This window comes from Vanellus vanellus, assembly GCF_965231255.1.
Source record: "Vanellus vanellus genome assembly, contig: HAP1_SCAFFOLD_146, whole genome shotgun sequence".
Lineage (NCBI taxonomy): Eukaryota > Metazoa > Chordata > Aves > Charadriiformes > Charadriidae > Vanellus > Vanellus vanellus.
This window is the reverse complement of record NW_028126808.1, coordinates 34717-53127: the sequence shown is the minus strand read 5'-3', so window position 1 is coordinate 53127 and position 18411 is coordinate 34717. Positions and strand designations below refer to the sequence as shown.

Here is an 18411-nt window from a genome sequence, read left to right as displayed (position 1 = left end):
GACACTAGGATTCTCCTTTTATGTTTATGGACTTAATCCCTATCTGATTTTTGGTAGTGTTTAACACTGCTTTAAAAAAAAATCTCCTTCAAAGTCTAATGTCAGTTGATACTTTTCATACGCTTCCAGATTGCGGCCGTGAGTCCGGCAGACCTCTCCTACAAAGGAACGTTGTCAGCCTTACGCTATGCTGAAAGGTACGCTTTCATAATTTTTCCTGTTCTGTTCCTGCTGCAAATTGCAGTCAGGTGCTGGGCAAAAGGACAAAAGATTCCCCTTCAAAGTGATTGACAACTCCGGATGAAGAAAGAGCGAATCTGTCAATAAGCAAAGGCAGCAGATTAAGAGCTTATTCTGTGTTCGTATTAGCGGAGGGCATATATTTTCACAACTGAGTTGTGGGACAGAGGTGACTGTTTTTCCTGAGAATTCTGGGTCTCTCTCCTACGTGTGACTTAATTCCGCTTCTTTCCTTCCTTTTCCCTCCCAGTGATGCAGCATGGAGTTGAAACGTAGAACCTACAGATGATCCCTGCTGCCAGGTGTTTGTCACCTCTGCTTCCCAGCGCCAGATCCCAGCGACAGTGCCACACAGAGCTATTCCTGCCTGCCCAGGAGCAGCTCGCTTCCCAGTCTGTTGGGTCCTTCTGGAGGAGAAGGTTCCCCCCTCTCCTCCCCTTTGCTCTCCTCCTGCCCTTTCTGGGGCTCAGGACTGAACGCCGCTCTCTTTGTGGTCCTTTCAGTCAGGCTTTTGCTGGGACTCCAGCACGACTTATTCCTTCTTATTCCAGACATTCAAAACCCGCTGGACGCCGTCCTGTGCAACCTGCTGTAGGTGACCCTGCTCGGGCAGGGGGGCGTTGGACTAGATGATCTCCAGAGGTCCCTTCCAACCCTGACCATTCTGCGATTCTGTGATCTTGACCTGTTGTTCAACAAAGTGGATGCTGTTTTTCCCAAAAGAACTTAGTTTTCTTTCCATTTCTTCTTCTTTGGCTTCTTCCCACTCTTTGTCCTGTTTCCTTAGAAAATGTGATCTGAGTAGAGGCACACAATGTCGTCCCTTCTCTGATCACCAAGTACCACTTCCCTGAAATGACTTTGGCTTCCACCTCTGGCTGAAGGAAGGAGCGACGCCTGTCAGCTGCAGCCTTTCTCAGTGAGACGGGGGGCCTCTCCGTGCAAGAGGGAGTTCTAAGTGGACCGACTGTGTCCTGGGTGGTGTCCTTTCTAAAAGCAAAGGGGTTTTTAGCTCTCCCTGCAAACGGAGTGTGGTGTTCACCCATGCCTGAGCTAGCATACCGGCTTACTGCCACAAAACGCACACGGACGAATTCCCTCTCCTTCTTCCCAACGCGTTGTCCTGCCCCCTTCCTTGTGCCGCCTTTTACACTTGCGAGTTCTCTCTGCAAGCCAGTTGGACTCTCTAACCTGGTGGAACACTGTCTCCTTTTCTGGCTTATTTGCCTGTCTGCTTAGGGAGGTAAGTTGGCTCCCAAAGTGCTCTAAGAAGTGTTCAAGGCAGCGCAAGGTAAGCCCACAGGAGTACAGTAGTAGAAGAAAGGGGCAGATGGAGAGATGGGAGGCGGCAGCAAGGCCTCTCTTTTGGTGGCAGCGCAGTCAACATGGTTTGTGAAATCCTCTCTTCAGCTTGGAAACTTGTGCCTGTTACTGAGAAGCTTTTCCCAATAGGATTTTTCTCAGACCTCCTCTTACTCACCTGTGTGAGCAGCCTTGAACTCAGTGTACTGGGTTTTTTTCTGTTATTTATCTCATCCATACCTCTCTGTCACTTTTTGTTGGGGATCTCATGGGCATCAGAAAAGCAAAGGATTCTCCTTTGGCTCTGCTGTGGGAGGAAAAACTGTCCTGATTGCCCCTTTTTTAAGGAAAAGAGATACAGGTGATGCCTAGGAGATTTTTCCCTGCGTCTGATGAAACTTGTGTCAATCTCAAGAATATTTATGGCTGACATGAGTCTGTTTGGTCAATGTTTTTTTTTATTTACAGTGAAGAATGCCAGACCTGAGGGCTCACGTAACGAGCAGTCTGCTGCAGTTTCCAGAGGTGACTCTTGAGGCAGTTGGGGAAGAGGAGAGGAGCCGCAATTCTGTGCTGTGCGGGAAGTTTTCTAGAGGTGAGCATTTTCCTTTAAATTTGGACTTGGTATAAAGTTGTTATTGCCTGGAGGTTACCGGAATCATCGGGTCATAGTATCAACTGTGCCAGGTCGGTGCTGTTAAGGTGCATCAGGCTTAGCGAGACCAAAAAGGATGCTTCAACGTATGCTAATATTAGAACATTGGTATAGTTAAACTTTGAAGTTATAACAACCTGCACCGATCTTGTGCAATTCAAATAGTTTACTTAAACATGCTGAGTCAGTGAGCCCTCCTCAATTTTTAATTCCATAAGAAAGCATTTTCAAAAAGGGAATAGAGGTGTTTTTGGCGGTATTTATTTGCACCGGCTCTATGACCATCGTAACATCGTGTGCAGAAATAGTTCTTCTAGGCTGTTACAGAGGCACCCGCCCTGCTTTTTCTTTTCTAGTCTGAATAAAACCAGAAGGAAGAGGATAACGCTGTTAAGTGCTGCAGCCATATTTCCAAAGTATCTACTAGGATGCAGATGAGTACCCCGGGAGAAGGTGTCCTGTGTCAAGGACAATTAATCAACTAGGAATGAATTGGCTTAGATTTATTATGTGGGAAGCCCGCTTGAAGACTTGCATTCCCATATGCATTTCGATGATTTCTAGCAAAACCAAGCCGAATGTGGTCTAAAGACTCTAGGTCAAGATATTGTAATCTTTATCCCAAACAATTCAGATTCTTCAGTGCAGGAATGACAGGTACAAATGCAAAAGAATAAATAAGGCTGTTAATTTTAAGAGGTATGGCCTGAGGATTTCAGTGGGTGATTTAAGGAAGTGACCAGAACGAGGTAAGTCGGTCTTCCTCTGTTAGGTCCTTTTAGGGAAGGAAAGGGGCAGCGACTGTGATTTTTCAGTTGTTTTCAGTCTTCTCTTGGACACTTGCTTTAGCCAGCTTTCTTTTCTCTTCCAGGGAGGAATGGCCTAGCGTGGTTGGCGCGTGGTCCTCAGCTTGAGGTAGTGAACTCTGTGACAGCAGAGCGGCTCTCTGCGCACCGTTTCAGTGGAGTAAAGAAACAGCCTCCCACTGTTCGTGTGGTGAAGGAGTTTTCCTGGCAGAAGAGAACCGGACTACTGGTTGGGTTGGAAGAAGCAGAGGGAAGTGTTCTCTGTCTGTATGACCTTGGAACATCACGAGTGGTGAAATCGGTTGTTCTTCCTGGAATGGTACGTACTTTTTAATTGGAGAAGCGAAGCTTTTATGTTATTAGGTGCTGCATGACCCTGTCTCAGGACAAGCTTTGGAGCGCCTCTTTGTAGGGGGTATTTCTTGTCTAGTGCATTAACGTACTGTCACTTGAGAGTATCCAGCTGAGAGAGCCTTGAGGTAAAATCTTGGGCACAATGGTACTGTTATCTTTTGAGTTTAGGGATAGTAAACCAAGTTTTCTAGTTTCATCATAGAGCACAAAGTTACCTGATTCTCCACTTCCACAAAAGGGCATTGAAAAATACCTTTTTTTTGGCACGAGTGAAAAAATAAATCACTACCCCTTAACAGGTCTGTAACAGAAATTTCTGAAATGCTTTTTTCTGTCAGAATGAAATTTCTGTCAGGAATTCCGTCTTTCAAAGATCTCGGTCTTCCATAGTTGTGCTGTAAATGACTTGGACCCTTTCCCATGAATCTCAGCCTAGCAAGCAGGTGACTTTAGAGCAGACCACAGTTTCTGTTTTGCTTGTTTGTAATGCTACAGTGTGCTTACTCGTCTCAAGCACTTGTATTGCGGTACTTTCTAAAGCGAGGAGTTGGGTTGGTGCTCCACTGGGTGCGTTTGCCTACCGTCTGGGTAAATCTGAGAGTTGTAGCTGGAAAGACAAGTTGTGTGCTGGCATAGGCGTATAATCAATAAGTAAATTATGTGTGTGAAAAAGGACGTAGCTTTATTAAGTTTTATTTCTGAAATCTAAGCAAGCTGGGAAGAAGAACAGGAAAGGGGAAGAAGGAACATATCATGTATTGAGTCTGTGTCTACAGAAGTGTTTTGAAACCAAATAGAGTTATAAGTCTCAGTTGTATCAGGGAGTCTTTCCATACCACAAAAAGAGTGGTTGAGGAGAAAATATGACGAAGCCTTGGGGGGACAAGTTGGCTGTTGTGTGATGAAGGTTGTGAATTTGGGAATAAAGCCAAAGCTTATCTGAGTTTCTGCTCTTATGGCCTGAATGCTCTTGATTACAAACCTGTCTGGTCTGTTGCTTTCATTTCGCTTCCTATCTTTTTGCTCTGAGGTTAGGTGAGCATAGGCAGGACACAGGTGTTGCTGGTTGGACTGTTGACTTCTGTGGACAACAAAGTTATCCAGGTTAACAGCAACTTCAAGTAATTCCGGACCGAGGTGTCAAGCCATGAGTGTATTAATACAGGGTATGTGTAGTGACTGTATGACTGTCTTTTAGTGGAAGAGTAGGTGTGTAGTTGCTCAGAGAGAAAAGGAATGACTTAGAAAACAGAACTTATAAGCTTAGAAAGAATTTTGGCTTTTTTTTTTTTTTGTCATGGCAACAGCTCTTTTTACCCTCTGGAGGATATACATGTGAAATGCAGCAGAAAACTGAAAATGTTAAAGGAGTCTTATTGGAATTGGTTTCTAGTAAAAGCAATTCTGAATTAAAAACATTAGTTCTGTTAAATGGGTTTATAATGGCTGTATGTTTCAGAAGTATGGAATGGTAATTTCCCAAGTTTTCCTGGTTTGTATGAGGCAGAGGGGTAGCATTTGGATCCTGTGAGCTGAGAAAAGTTTTCTGAGTTCATTCCCAGAATGAGTCGGCATTAGTCTAGGAGCATATGAAAAGCCTGTGCAGAGCGCAGTGGAAAACTAGGCCGTTTCAGGAGCTTCTAGGTGGTAAATGTCAGTGTTAAAATCGGGAAACGTTGTTGGAAGACCGTATGTACAAATGGAGAAGATTCATTTGGAGCCAGTTGAACAACGGAAACAATCTTAGAAGAGAAAGAAGTTGGAAGCGACACTTGAACTTTGGCTAATTGCGCAGCAAGCTGTGTAGCGTATTTCTGCTTCCCTCATAACAGTCCCCAAGACTTGGAGCAGCAAGAATTGGAACAATCAAAGCGCTTGCGATAGTCCTTCGAGTAGGAGAGAAGACTGGAAATTTGATTTGATTTAGAGGGAATCTGAAACAGGAAATGACAGTGGTCTAAATTGCTCCGGGTGCTTCTAAGATTAGAATTCTTGTGAGCAAGATGAAAGGTAAATTGTGGAGCAGGTCGCCAGGCAGAGTAGTGGCAACAAGTGCTTGATAGGGGAGAGGAGAAACCTTTGGGGCTTTGGGGTTTGGTTATTTTTCCCCACCTCTGGGGGTAAAAATAGAAGATAAAAAATGGACTACCTTGTGAAGTTCACTCCCTTGCTTTATTTTCCTGTAACAGTTTGTTGTTGATGTAAAGCTTCCTGTTTGCATTGGGTTGCATTTTGTGAGAGGGCTAAACGATAGCCTGTGTCCTTCTGTTGTATAGCTTCAGTGCAGGAGTCTTCCTGTGCTTGTGCTCTGCTCTGGCAGTGGGTATTGTCCTGGGACGTGTTGCAACACGTGCTGAAAAATCTGTCCTCACCTTGTAATAGAGGTGCATGCCGACTGCTTGGCATGTTAGAGAGCAGCGCGCGCTTCTTCCTTCCATAGTTCATTATTTCTAAGTAGGAAATGGAAGTTGGTAAGCTGTAATAATAGACTGCACCTTTTCAGTTGAAGTTAATTCCGTGAAATAGCTGTAGGAAATACAGTAAAGGGAAGGCAATAAGAGATTTTTGTACAGGGCTGTTTTCTTTTTCTTTTTCCTTGATAGAATCGGAAACCATGCTTTGTTTTTAAGTCTTATGCTCCTGTATTTACTTTCTTGTTTGTGATGTGCCAGTTCTGGCTTCCCTTTTGAATGATTTTGACTTGGGTTGTCAAACAGCTGAAATATTAACTTGTAGTTTTCCTGCAGGTAACTGCTATAGAGCCCATAACGAGTCACGGAGGAGCCAGTGTGAGCACTCAGCACCTTCATCAGAGCCTGCAATGGCTCTTTGGAGTGGCAGCAGTGGCTACAGATGTTGGTCATCTACTTCTGGTTGACCTTTGTTTGGATGATTTGTCTTGCAGTGAGAACGATATCGAAGCATTGGGTAAGCTTCAGTTTTTAAACATGAATTGAGGTGTAAGAAAATGTGTGTCTTTTAAAGAAGCAGTATGCATCCCGCTTTGAAGATACTAGTGTGCAGACATTTGTGAGTACTGACTGCAGGTGGCGGTCTGACATTGTATAGTCCTGAACTGATTAAAGCTAGGAGTGGCTGATTACTCCTTCTAGTGTTATAAATGCCCCCTCCCACCGAGATCGCTGTGTCACTATGGTTCTTGCCAGTGAGGTGCGGGAGTTTTACCATCTGAGTCGGTGCAGCTGCCTGGTAGGAAGTTGTGTCGGAGGTGCCCTATTTCTTGGGAACGTTCTTTGGCTCGTCTTAAGTGACTTGGGGCAAATTCTAGGCTTGTTTTCTAAAAAAAATCCAACTTGTCAAAACCCCTGCATTTGGATGAATGAAATCTGATTGGTGTATTCAGATTGCATCCACTGTTTTAACTATTACAACAGTGGCTTCAGGAGTTGGTGTCATTTCAAATAGCTTCACTGTGAGGCCCAAACTCCTGATGTATGGAGTCCAAGAGGAATTTGTCTATGAAGGTTACGCTTCTACTTGATTTTTGCCTACGAGTGAGAATACGTGTCCGATCAGAGAGTTATTATGTTCTTTGAAGACGTACAAAATGGAAATGGCAAAAAAAGTGCTGCATAAATTGGTATTTTGCCTGGGACGGTCGACTTAGATTATGGGTTTTGTGACGTCAGCGTATAAAATGCACGCTAAATGGCATCACGCATTCCTTGTTTTGTGTGTGTAGATCTGGAAGTTGTCACTAGAAGTCCTGCTCAAGTCCCACAGAGGAGAGAAGCTGTGACCAGAGAAGGGAGACGTCTCTGTGTTTATTTAGAAAATCCTTCCGGAACAGCAGTGTCAACCCTGTGCTACATAAGCAGAAGCAATCAGCTCGCTGTGGGTTTTTCAGACGGCTACCTGTCACTGTGGAACATGAAGACTTTGAAGAGGGAGTAAGTAGGCCTTTACCCTTGGCCACGCCTGGAGGGGCAGCGGTCTCCATTTTTTGCCTAAGGAAGTATGTGAATTTAAAGAGGACTTTTTCAGGGACTGAACCCAGTATGAGTACAATCTTGGAATGTGTAGAAATCCTCTTCTGCAATACCTTTTAAGTCACACCTGCATTAAGTGGATGGCCTTCTCCTGCTTGCACTGGGATTGTTTTCCTTATTGTGCCTGTGGATTGAGGAATTGTAACCCAAAGAAGCATGCTTTCCACGTCAAGCAGTTGGGATGCGATAGAGCCGATTTTTATCAGACAGTCTGTTCTACCAGTAGTATTCAGTGAAACCGTTGTTTCCCTGTGTGCGTATTTTGATGAAACTGATTTGAGGAACTCTTTTTCAGATCCAGTAACTGCACCTAGGGCATACTTTGAAAGGCTGAAGTATGTTAGTGGTGTGATTTTGGTGATGCTAGTCGTTAAAATGTGCAGGAGGAAACAAGTGAGAGACGAAAAATCAGTAGCTGATCTGTGTCTGAAAATATATTCTTTCCTCCACGTCAGCTTTGGCTGAAATCAGAGATTGACCCATTCCGAGGCAACGATGCGTGTGAATGAAAGTTTGCTTGCAACACTTGGCGGTGAGAATAAGGGAGGTGTAAATTTATAAGTAAGAAAAATTAAGAGGTGATTTAAGATCTGCCAAAGAGCAATCTCACTTGAAATATTTGGCCAGCTTCAGACAGGGATTCACTTCAGCACGTCTGCAGCGACTCACCAGAAGCTGTTGGATGCATAGCCAGTGGAGGAATAATTAGGTGGCAAGAATGGACTGTGAAGGTACCAATAAGATTCACAAGTCTGGAAGAAAAATGCTTTGTGTAGTCCAAGAAATGAGAAGCTACTTGTGTTTGGCACTGTTTTAAATTTGTTCAGAAGATATGCTGCATCTGAAGTTCAATATTGAAGTAGGCTACAACAGTAGGAGCAATCTTTTGCCTGGCTGCTGAAGTAATCCTTTATGATGTTCCTCCTCCTGAGGCAGAGGAGGACATAAGCCCAGGTTATTGCGTTTGCTGGACAGGAGTTTCCTCACCTCTTGACTGTTGCATATACAGTTGTCTCTTCCTTGACTCACTTGTTTGAGATGGAAGTATGACCTTGTGTACTTTGAGGATAAGCTCGTAAGGTCTTCTTTTCATGGAAGAAGCTGCTACCCTTCTACAAACAGTTAGGGCCGGTAGGCTCACCTTTTCTTTTTTCTTTTTCTTTTTTTCTTTTTCTTTTTCTTTTTTTTTTTTTTTAACGTTGTAGGCACCACTCTCAGCTTGAAGGAGGAAGGATTCCTGTCTATGCTGTCACTTTTCAAGAGCCTGAGAATGATCCTCTCAATTGTTGCTACTTGTGGGCTGTTCAGTCTACACAGGAAAGGTGAATAAACACTTCAGTGTCACTTCAGTGAGCCACTGAATTTTATTTTTTTTTAATATGTTTGTCAGCATACAGTCGATACAGGTATATTTGTTTTGTTTCTTGAGCTATGCAGGAGATTCTGTCAGGTAGGGAAGGTTTTAAGCTGACAATGCCATTTTTACAGGCTTTAAGAGATGTGAAGAGGGACCCGGTAGTTCCCGCCTTCGGAAAGAAGGCAAAGCAACTGTGGCTGCATTTTTGCGCTTGCATTCTTAAATGATTTCCTTTTGTTTCTTGCTGACTGCTTCACGGTTTGTTTGATGCTCCCAGCATGGTATTAAAATACCGTTAAAAGCAGCTGAGGCTGCAGATCTAGAAGACTAAAGGTGCCGATACAACAGCCCGCTGCCCCTAAAGGAGGGCGGTGACAGTATTGGCGATTGCCTTGTGCCAGCTTCGGCAGTCGTGAGCCAGTGAGCCTTCGTGAGCCAGTTCAGCTCACCTGGAGGGAAGGATTCAGCAGAGAAGTCAACGGTTTCCTGCTGGATGACTGCATCACATCGGAATGCGGGAGGGTGCAGTGGGTGCAGGAGAGGGACCGGAACTTTGGTGGTAAGGGAAGGGGAGAAAGATCTCTCTCTCTTTCAGCATCATCTCAGCCGTTCCGAGAGCGACAGTCTTTTTAAGTTTGACTTTAAAGCAGTTGTGATCGAGACCTCTTGGCTGTGAAGAAGTCTATCCAACAAGTTTTAGTCCATGCAACGTATTAAAGCTTTCAAAATGTATGGTTAGCATTTGCCCTTGGAGCTTTTAGTGCCAAAATGTCCTCTTATGTATTTTAGTGGCTAAATGTGGCCAGTTACCGTGTTTTGGGAAGCGGTGTTTTTCTTGTCAGCAAGAGCGTGCTATTAAGAAAACGTCGGTCTAGAACTAATGAAATGATTATGAGGATTATAAAGCATCTTTGTAATCTAATTTCCTCATTGATACCCTTTTCAGCGAAGGTGATGCGCTGAGTTTACATCTGTTGCAGTTAACATTTGGTGACAGAAAGTGCTTGGCATCAGGACAAGTCATGTATGAGGTAAGATGTGCACGCGTGTGAAAAGAAGAGTTATTTTCTGTGGGTGAGCATCAGCTGAGTTCGCAGGGCTAATATTGACCATCAAAATTCAGAGCTGACTGGAAAAAAAGTAGTCTTTTGCTGAGTCTTCTTGGGCCTGGCCTTTGTGCATGCTTTTTGAAAACAAGGCGTACAATTTTGTGCTGCAGTGTCGTGTGTTGCAACTAGATTCGTCTGCAAAGAGCCCCTATCAATTCAATTCCTGAAGAGGAAGCAGCTTTTACAAATAAAATTATTCTTAAACAGCAAATTGAGGGCATGTAGGAAGAAAAGACAGGGCCTCGAATAGCTTTGTTTAACCAACCTGCAGACTTGAATAAGCTTCCCTCTGTCTCCCTTTCTCCAAAGACGGTCATCTATACCTGTTTCTTCTTTGCTGATCTTTGGGTTTAGTTTCTTGGTTTCCTTTTGAGCTCTGTCAGCTGTACTTCACATGAAATGTACCTACAGCGTCTCTTACGTGGTGATGATCCTGAAACCTTGTAGCTGTAAAGATAACTTGTTCTTCTCTTTGGCTGGGTTACCTATTGAATCCACTCTCAGAGCCAGCAAAATATGTAAATACAGTAAACAGTGGGATGACTCGTTCAGAAGAGAATACAGAAATGTACAAGCTGGCTCCAAAGGTGGTGCGTTTAAAATGCAGGTGAGGTATCATTATATCTCTGGTATGTAACAGATATAGGGCGCATCTGTGTAATGTAGAATTCTATTCAGTAGTATGCTCGGAAGTCTTCCAAAACCTTTTTGAGGGGAAAGTAATCTTAATTCAGAGCAAGCCTTTCCTCCTATTTTGATCCTTTGTCTTGCATATTCTCAACAGGACAAACCCCAAAAGGTGCATTAGGCCAGGATCTGTACTCTTCCGTGGGCACTTTTAGTCCCAGAACACTTCCTTGGAATCACAGCTTGGTCGGTACCACATGACTGTCTGCCTACACGGCTGTCTGAGACAAGTTTCTTTCCATCCTCACTGGCAGAAAAGCGTCTACTTCCATATCGGAGTGTGACCAGTGCATCTCATTTGAAAACTCTCTTCCTGTTTTACTGGTCGATAAAGTCCCTCCTTCATCACTTCCATACAATGGAGTTCCTTAAGTGGGATTTGCTTGCCCCAGTGTGGGAAGTTTCAAATAGACTGCTTTGCTTCAGAAGTTGTCTTAGGCAGGAATTGTTTTGGTATTATTTTGCCCTTTCCCTCTGCGCCCTCTTTGTGGAGGACTGGCTCTTCATATATGAACGAAAGTCTAAATTTCTAGCTCTTAAAATTAGTCTCTGACAGGTTTCTGGAGTTTTAGTACTTTACCTGATGAAACTGTCTTTTGGAGTGGTGGATGTCTCGTTCAGGACAACATCTTTTATTAAAATTGGGTGTAGTGATCATTCATTCTGTACCAAAAATGAGGCTCTTTGCCTATGCTTCACATCAGTTTTTCAAAGAGATGGTTTTCATTTTCCTCATCTCCTCTGCACGTCTGTTATTTTTTTTTAGGAATGAAAACCATAATTTTTTGTAATTATTACTGGTTTTAGACAGCCTTGATATTTATTTGAAACATTTCCTGGAACTATGAAGAGAAAGCTTGCCTCTTCTCAGGTGAATTAGATGTATGTTATGAGATCATATGGGAATGTGTTGTTTCATGCTAATTTAGGAAAGTTTTAGGAAACTTGGGTAGAACGTGGTGTGATCCGTTTCTGGGTTGGCTTTTGTTTGGTGGTGGTGGATTTTTGTTGTTTTTTTGTTTGGTGTCCACAGTACGCCCAGTCTTGCACCGTACAGCAGACAGTTTGAAGCAATGCTGTGTTTGGAAAGACGGTTCATTTTAGTTAATGCTTACTTAGCAACTGGTGGCATCAGGGGTTGAACACAATCCTGCCGGGGTTTCAGTGTATCTCAAAGCAGTTTGCTTACTCTGTAGTGCTTTGTGATCCTAAATGCCTTGGCCACGTGCATCCCATGTCCTCTCTGTTTTCCCCTTTTGCTGTTGGCTGTGCTCGGTGAAGGACCTGAGGGCCATTCACCCATTTCACCCAGTTCACCCATTAATCAGTCTCTGACAAGATGAGAAGAGGAGGTGGCAGGAGCTTATGTGGTTTGAAAGAAGATTGTTCATCAGTAAGAAGTTCTCGTAGTTCCCAGCGAGGGATGTGCGTTCACTCTGGCGATGTGCCTCTAGATCATACCTCTCGACAGAGCTTTAGCTGCTGCGATGGCGTGACTTCTCTGACTTCATCAGTTCTGTGACCAAGACACGGAGGAAAGAGCTTTGTGTGCATGCGTGCTGCGTTATTTCAGATATCTCTTTGTAGATATATATTTAGGTTTATAAAGAAACCTTGACATTGCAAGGAAGTCTGCAAAACACATTTAGATCTGAATGATGTTAGGGAAATGCTAGAGTTTGAAAACGTGCCTGGTCTGTACCGCCAAACTTAGCTGTTGGGGTTTGACACTGAATTCTCTTGCATGTCATTTGTAGTTTCTATTTATTGTCACAAATAAGCTCATGGGAAATATACACGGTAAAATATGCTTATTATATGAGATATAGAGTGTCTTTCATATTTAGCTATAATGTATGTTTTTATCTCAAAATGACCCTTTGTCTCTTCTGTTGTTTCCCCAGGGTTTGAAAAACTGTGACGAGAGGTACACTTTAGATCTCACGGGAGGAGTCTTTCCCTTGAGAGGGCAGATCAGCAGTATTAAACTACTCAGCTGTCAGACCGTAGAAAAATTTCTCAGCCCTGTTGACAGAGAGGATAGCATTATTGAAGGTTTGTTCTGATGCCTGTGTTTGATTATTTTAAAATACGTGGGTTTGGAATGTAAGCAATGGATGCTGTTCTGGCCACAGGGTCTGAAAGCCTTAAATATCTGTACAGACTGGATTGTTGGGATTATTGAAAAAGACAAACCGTGTGCTTAAGTTATGTGAGACTTCTTTAAGGTAAAAACTAGGTGAGTTTTCACGCTTGCTGACATGCTCTAGCGATGTATGGTGGGGTCATCTGTATACTGCTGGTCAGGCATTTTATTCCTTCAGCTGTCACCTTGGAACAATAAGATCATTCTCTCCACTGCTTTGGAATGTTATCTGAATCTCTTTTTGCCTTGTTCAAACCTGTTTGCGTGTCTACTTCCAGATGGTAGTCCCTCACAGGTGGTGCTCCCCAGGGCTCAGTACTGGGGCCTGATGTCTTTAATACCTACCTTTATTAATGATCTGGACAGGGGAATGGAGCGCACCCTCAAGAATTTTTCAGAGGACACCAAGCTGAGTGGGAGCCTTGATCCGCTTGAGGGTAGGAAGGCTCCACAGAGGGATGTGGACAGGCTGGCTGGCTGGACTGAGGCCAACGGTCTGAGGTCCAACAAAGGCCAAGTGCCAGATCCTACGCTTGTGTCATAACAACCCCATGCAACAGTACAAGCTTGGGGAAGAAGTTCTCAGGATCACAGCCATCGAGGGGAGAGAGAGCACTTCACAGCAAAGTTTCTAATTGATATCGAATGTGATGTTCGTTGTATGAAATCGACTTGTTGGCCAGGTCGGGTCAAGTGCCCGGGTGTCGCTCCTCTATGATTCTAAGAGTGGCTGGAAAGCTGCCTGGTGGAAAAGGACCTGGGGGTGCTGGTCGACAGGCATCTGAATAGGAGCCGACAGTGTGCCCAGGTGGCCAAGAAGAGCAATAGCATCCTGGCATGTCTTAGAAATAGTGTGACCGGCAGGAGTCGGGAAGGGATTGTCCTGCTGTACTCGGCACTGGTGAGGCCACAGCTTGAAGACCGTGTTCAGTTTTGGGCCCCTCCCTGGAAGAAAGACCTTGAGGTGCTGGAGCATGTCCAAAGAAGGGCAATGAAGCTGGTGAGAGGTGTAGAGCACAAGTCTTGCGATGAGCGGCTGAGGGAACTGGGGTTGTTTAGCCTGCAGAAAAGAAGGCTGAGGGGAGAGCTTCTTGCTCTCTTCAGCTACCTGAAAGGAGGCTGTAGTGAGGTGGGGGTCAGTCTCTTGTCCCAAGTAACAGGATGAGAGGAAATGAGCTCAAGTTGTGCCAGGTCTGGTTTAGAATGAGTATTAGAAACAAATTCTTCACGGGAAAGGTTGTAAAGCGTTGGAACAGGCTGCCCAGGGAAATGGTTGAGTCACCATCCCTGGAGGTACGTAAGAGACCTGTCGCTGTTAGGTTAATGGTTGGACTCAACGATCTTAAGGGGCTTTGATCTTAAGGGTCTTCATCTGAAATGCCTTTGGATTAAGAGAACTGGTGTTGTGTGTGTAAGTGTGGAGGTGTGAATGTTGTGAATAGTTTATGTTAAAATCTCTATTCCAATTTCTGGTTTGTCAGGGTTTCTTTGTTTATTTGGTGTGAGAATTGTGGTCTTTCGTTCGGAATATGCATGGAAAGGAGCTATTCTTAAAACTCGTCATTGAGTCAAAGCTGGAAATGAATAATGCCAGCTGTGTGAGACAAGCATATACGACAATTATTTGTATGCTTTCTAAAAGTCACAATGTATGTGTTCCTAGCATGCTTTTTTTGCTAAACTGTTCATCTAGCTAAACGTCTTGATCAGCTCTTCATGTACGGAGAACTTAATTAGCTAATAATTGTGTATTTGACTTTGCTTAGAACGGATGCAATTTGAACAAGCAAAAGGGGCAGTATGACTGAAACCTGTCGCAGAGATGTTTGCTGCTCTGTAATTTTTTTCACTACTCTTAGTAAGTGTTGTGTTTCATGAGTGATAGAACAAAATTAAGCCAAAATCGAAAGTGGTGTTTTAAAAATATCGGATCTACCCTATTTTCTGCAAATAAAACAATGTCTTCTCTTTTACAGCAATATATCCTGACATCAGTGTAGCAGTCTTCAGTTGGCAAGTGCAAACATACGGTCAAGGCAAACCATCTACTTATTTGGGCGTATTTGACATTAACAGCTGGTATCATGCTCAAATGCCAGACTCGCTAAGGTAGATTTTTATTAAGTTGCTTTCAATATCCCTGCAAATAATTCATTTGAATGTCGGCGTTTAGCTGACGCCCTTGTTTTCTTTAAGGCCAGAAGAGTTCCTTCATGATTGCCCCTATTTTGCTTTGTGGTCACTGGAGACTGTGACAAGCATGACTTCTCCCGAGCTCCTTTTGGATATTCTGGTACATGAGCGCAGTCTACGTCGGGAAGTTCCTCCTTTTTATCCACCACCGGAGCAGTTTTTTAATCCGAGTGCCTGTACTTTTGGTAGGTATTTCAGTGCTTTTAAGAGCGATAAGCTTAAAATGAGATGCTATTTCTCGGTTCTCTTGTTCATTGTCTGTCACACAAAAACCAAACCCAACCCCCCACACCCCCAACCCAACTCTGATGACGTTGTACTAACGAGGTATTTCCTATTGTGAAATATATCTGGCAGTCTGCGGAGTTTTGCTGCTTTTGTGACGTAGCCTGTGAAGTGGTGCTGGTTATAGAAGGAAATGACTTGGAACTGAAGCTCAAAGTACTCAGTTCTATCTTTCCAGATACTGCTATGTAAACAATGTAAACTGGTCATAACATAACTGAGAGAGTCTGGAAGGTTGTCAAACGTTTGTTGTTTCTGCAGATGGCACGTGCTTGCTGAACTCCGGAGTTGTTCACATGACTTGCACCAGCTTCCAGAAGGAGGTGACCTTTTATTCTGTCTCTGTTGAGAATGTCACGAGGTGGACATTTTCTAAGCTTTCTGTTGCACTGCTTTCAGTGTCTGAGACCATTTAATGCTCCTCCTGCCCATCCACACGCGTAATTGCAATTGTAGCCTGTCACCAGATTTATGCAAATGCTCATGCTTTAGGTCCGCTCTTGGGACTGTAAAACCACCACGGTCTCCTGTGGAAGCATGATCAGGGATTGGATGTCTAGAAAGGAATGCAATGTTGCTCTAGGAGCAAGAACAGAAATGTTGTGGAAGTCGGGGAAAGCTGTTACTTCTTTACGAGCCATCGGTCAAACTGCCTGCATAGTCTTGAGTTAGAGTTTTTATCCCCGATTAACTTGAAAAAAGGGAGCCAGAATGGAGAAAATGAGAAATTACTTAACTGTTTGAGAAGAACGGAAACTTTTTTTCTCCCAAACTTGGCCCAATTGCAACTTCCGAGCCACTGCCCAGATTGTGACAAATAATGTTGACTTAAGTTTCAGCTCGCTAAATATTTCCAACATGGATCAGCTTCTGCACAAACAAGCATCGAAAGGATCTTCCAAAGCGTGGTTTACAGTTGTGTGTTAGTTTAGCTGCTATAGAATGCATTTTGTGTCAGTGGTCAGGGAAAAAGAAAGGCGTGTGTATCGAGAGAGAAGCTAGAAAAAATCATTGCAAGGGCTGCTCTTTTCTTTCACAGGATTTTTAAAATAAACTGTAACTGTTAGTTTGGCTGCCGTCTTTAAGACTCGGCATAGTAACGCTTACTCAGATGGCTAAGCCAAAGCACATTCCTGATGCAGGCTTTCTGACAGTTTAAGGGGACGTTTCTATAATTTCTCTTAGCGGTTACCCAGGCCCTTAGTGACCGACTAACAATGCGGCCTTTATGAGTAGTTTTGGATTGATGTTTCAGACCCTGAATTTTTTGAAGAAATCTGTCCCTTCAATGACTGAAGCCATTGGTGAGAGCTACCACAGGTGTCTGGTAGCTGGCTTGCTGTCTCCAAGACTCGTCGATGTCCAGCCATCCAGTTTGAGCCAGGTGAGCGCATATGAGGGAATCAAGGGGGAGATACAGCCCTCTGGTTTGGCGGGGCTGGAGAGGCTACAAGACATGATAACGTGGTTTTCGTATTATTTGCCAGTTGCCCTGAAATACGAGTGTTGGCTGGAGTTAGCAGAAGAAATAGTATGCTTAGCCGCAAACTACGGAGTTTGACTGGGAACAGCCCTAAGAGATTTGTCTTTAGAGACCCGTCTCTTAATTCTGGGCCACAGACATGCACAAGGAAGCGTGCGCTCAGTGCTGGTCACGCACAACATCAAGCCTCTTTCCCTCAGAGCAACCTCCATCCCCATCGGTTTCTCGAAGCATGAAGTTTAGTGCAGTAGCTGACAATGGGGGTGTCTCGCTGGGATGCGAGCTGTTGCAAACGTCAGCTTGCTGCACTACACACGACCGTTTGCTTCCAAGGAAGAGAGCTGTGGTAAAGGATTACTGGTGTCAGGTGAAAGCAGATCTTCACCTCTGCGGCCTTTGCCTCGTGCTACAGTAGCCCAACGTACTCCTCTTAGACTGCCCTCTTGTTGCTGCGACACCGTCATCACCTTTATCTCATGACGCTCACTGCCTTCTGTCTCCTTTATCTCGCCATAGTGACTTCACCCCCTCTGTCACAGGTTTTCCTTTGGCACCGACCGTTCTCTCTCATCTGAAGAGTTTCATGAGAGATGGAGTCTTTGTGATGAACAGCCCGTCTGTTTTTTAATAGCCTTTGCTAGATTGTGACTGTGCCGTTCGGAGACTTGTTATGCATTTGAGCAGGGATTCCTTTGGAATGTTAGTGAGACAAATTGCAGCAGTAGGGTCGAGAAGCTTGGTTTGCAGTTTTGTTTGCCGCTGTGAATAGCATTTGGTGTGTTTCCTTGCCTGCAACCAGTTTTCAGAAAAAGATGGAAATATCACATGTGTGTTCCACTGTGTAGAAATCCCTTGGAATGTAACGATTTTGCCTAGAAGGGAAAGATACTTTTAAATGTCTTTAAAAAAACCCAACTAAACAAAACCCCCAAAAGAGCAAAGTAAAAGTTTGTGGAGGAACCTTTCACCCTTCCTGCACTCCTGATGGCAACCTTACACGCACGGAATGCGTAATGGGGAGTGGCAGAGGATGTTACAGAAAAGAGCTAATTGGAAGTCAGTGCATGAAGCCTGTACTGCAGAGGCATGGATCTAAAGATCAGAATTAGCCTTCAGTAAGTTGAAATGTCAGAGGAAAAGTTACTGTGCTCCTCAGACCAAGGAGCAGTCCAGCCTGTGGCTCAAATTAAGACAGAGAGTGTGGAATGACTCGCATGTCTCCGAATTGACTTTGTGATGTCTGACTGAGTATACAGCTAGAAACAAACATTCACCGTTGATGGTTCAAGTGCTGAAAGTAGGTAAGATTCTCATTTTATTCTGTCTGTTATGTTTAGGAGGAGCAGGTGGAAGCAGTATTGTCAGCTGCTGTCCAGACAGGTTCTGCAGAACTTCTGAGAGGATGCATTAAACGTTGGACATCTGAAGGTAATACTTCTTGCCTTCTTTTAAGGTGACGTATTTTTTGAGTTTGAAATTTTTGATTCATTTCTTTTTTGTTCTCTTTTTTTCTAAAGTTGCCAGAAGTTCTGCAGTAGCCCAATCTGGCAAGATCCTTCCTCGAATTGAAAGGAAGCGGGCTGTTGAGAGAGCCAAGCCTTACCGTTTGCCTTCATTGGTATTAAGAGAAGGTAACTTTTAGGAGAGGGAATATAGTGGACAACTCACTGTCACTTTGATTACACAAGGCTGATATGTTTCCCTTCTTGCTTTACAGACTCAAGACCAAAGCCATTATCAACAATAACGAAGCAAGCTCATGTGGGAAATGTGTGTAAAAGAGA

General features: G+C 43.9%; 1 long non-coding RNA gene across 1 annotated transcript; it reads left to right on the top strand.

The window, feature by feature from the left end:
• Window positions 1-12459: 12459 nt before the first annotated feature.
• Window positions 12460-14880, top strand: LOC309685730. Its single transcript, XR_014270486.1, has 3 exons — window positions 12460-12575; window positions 14643-14775; window positions 14863-14880. It is a non-coding gene; the product is annotated as an uncharacterized lncRNA (long non-coding RNA).
• Window positions 14881-18411: the final 3531 nt, after the last annotated feature.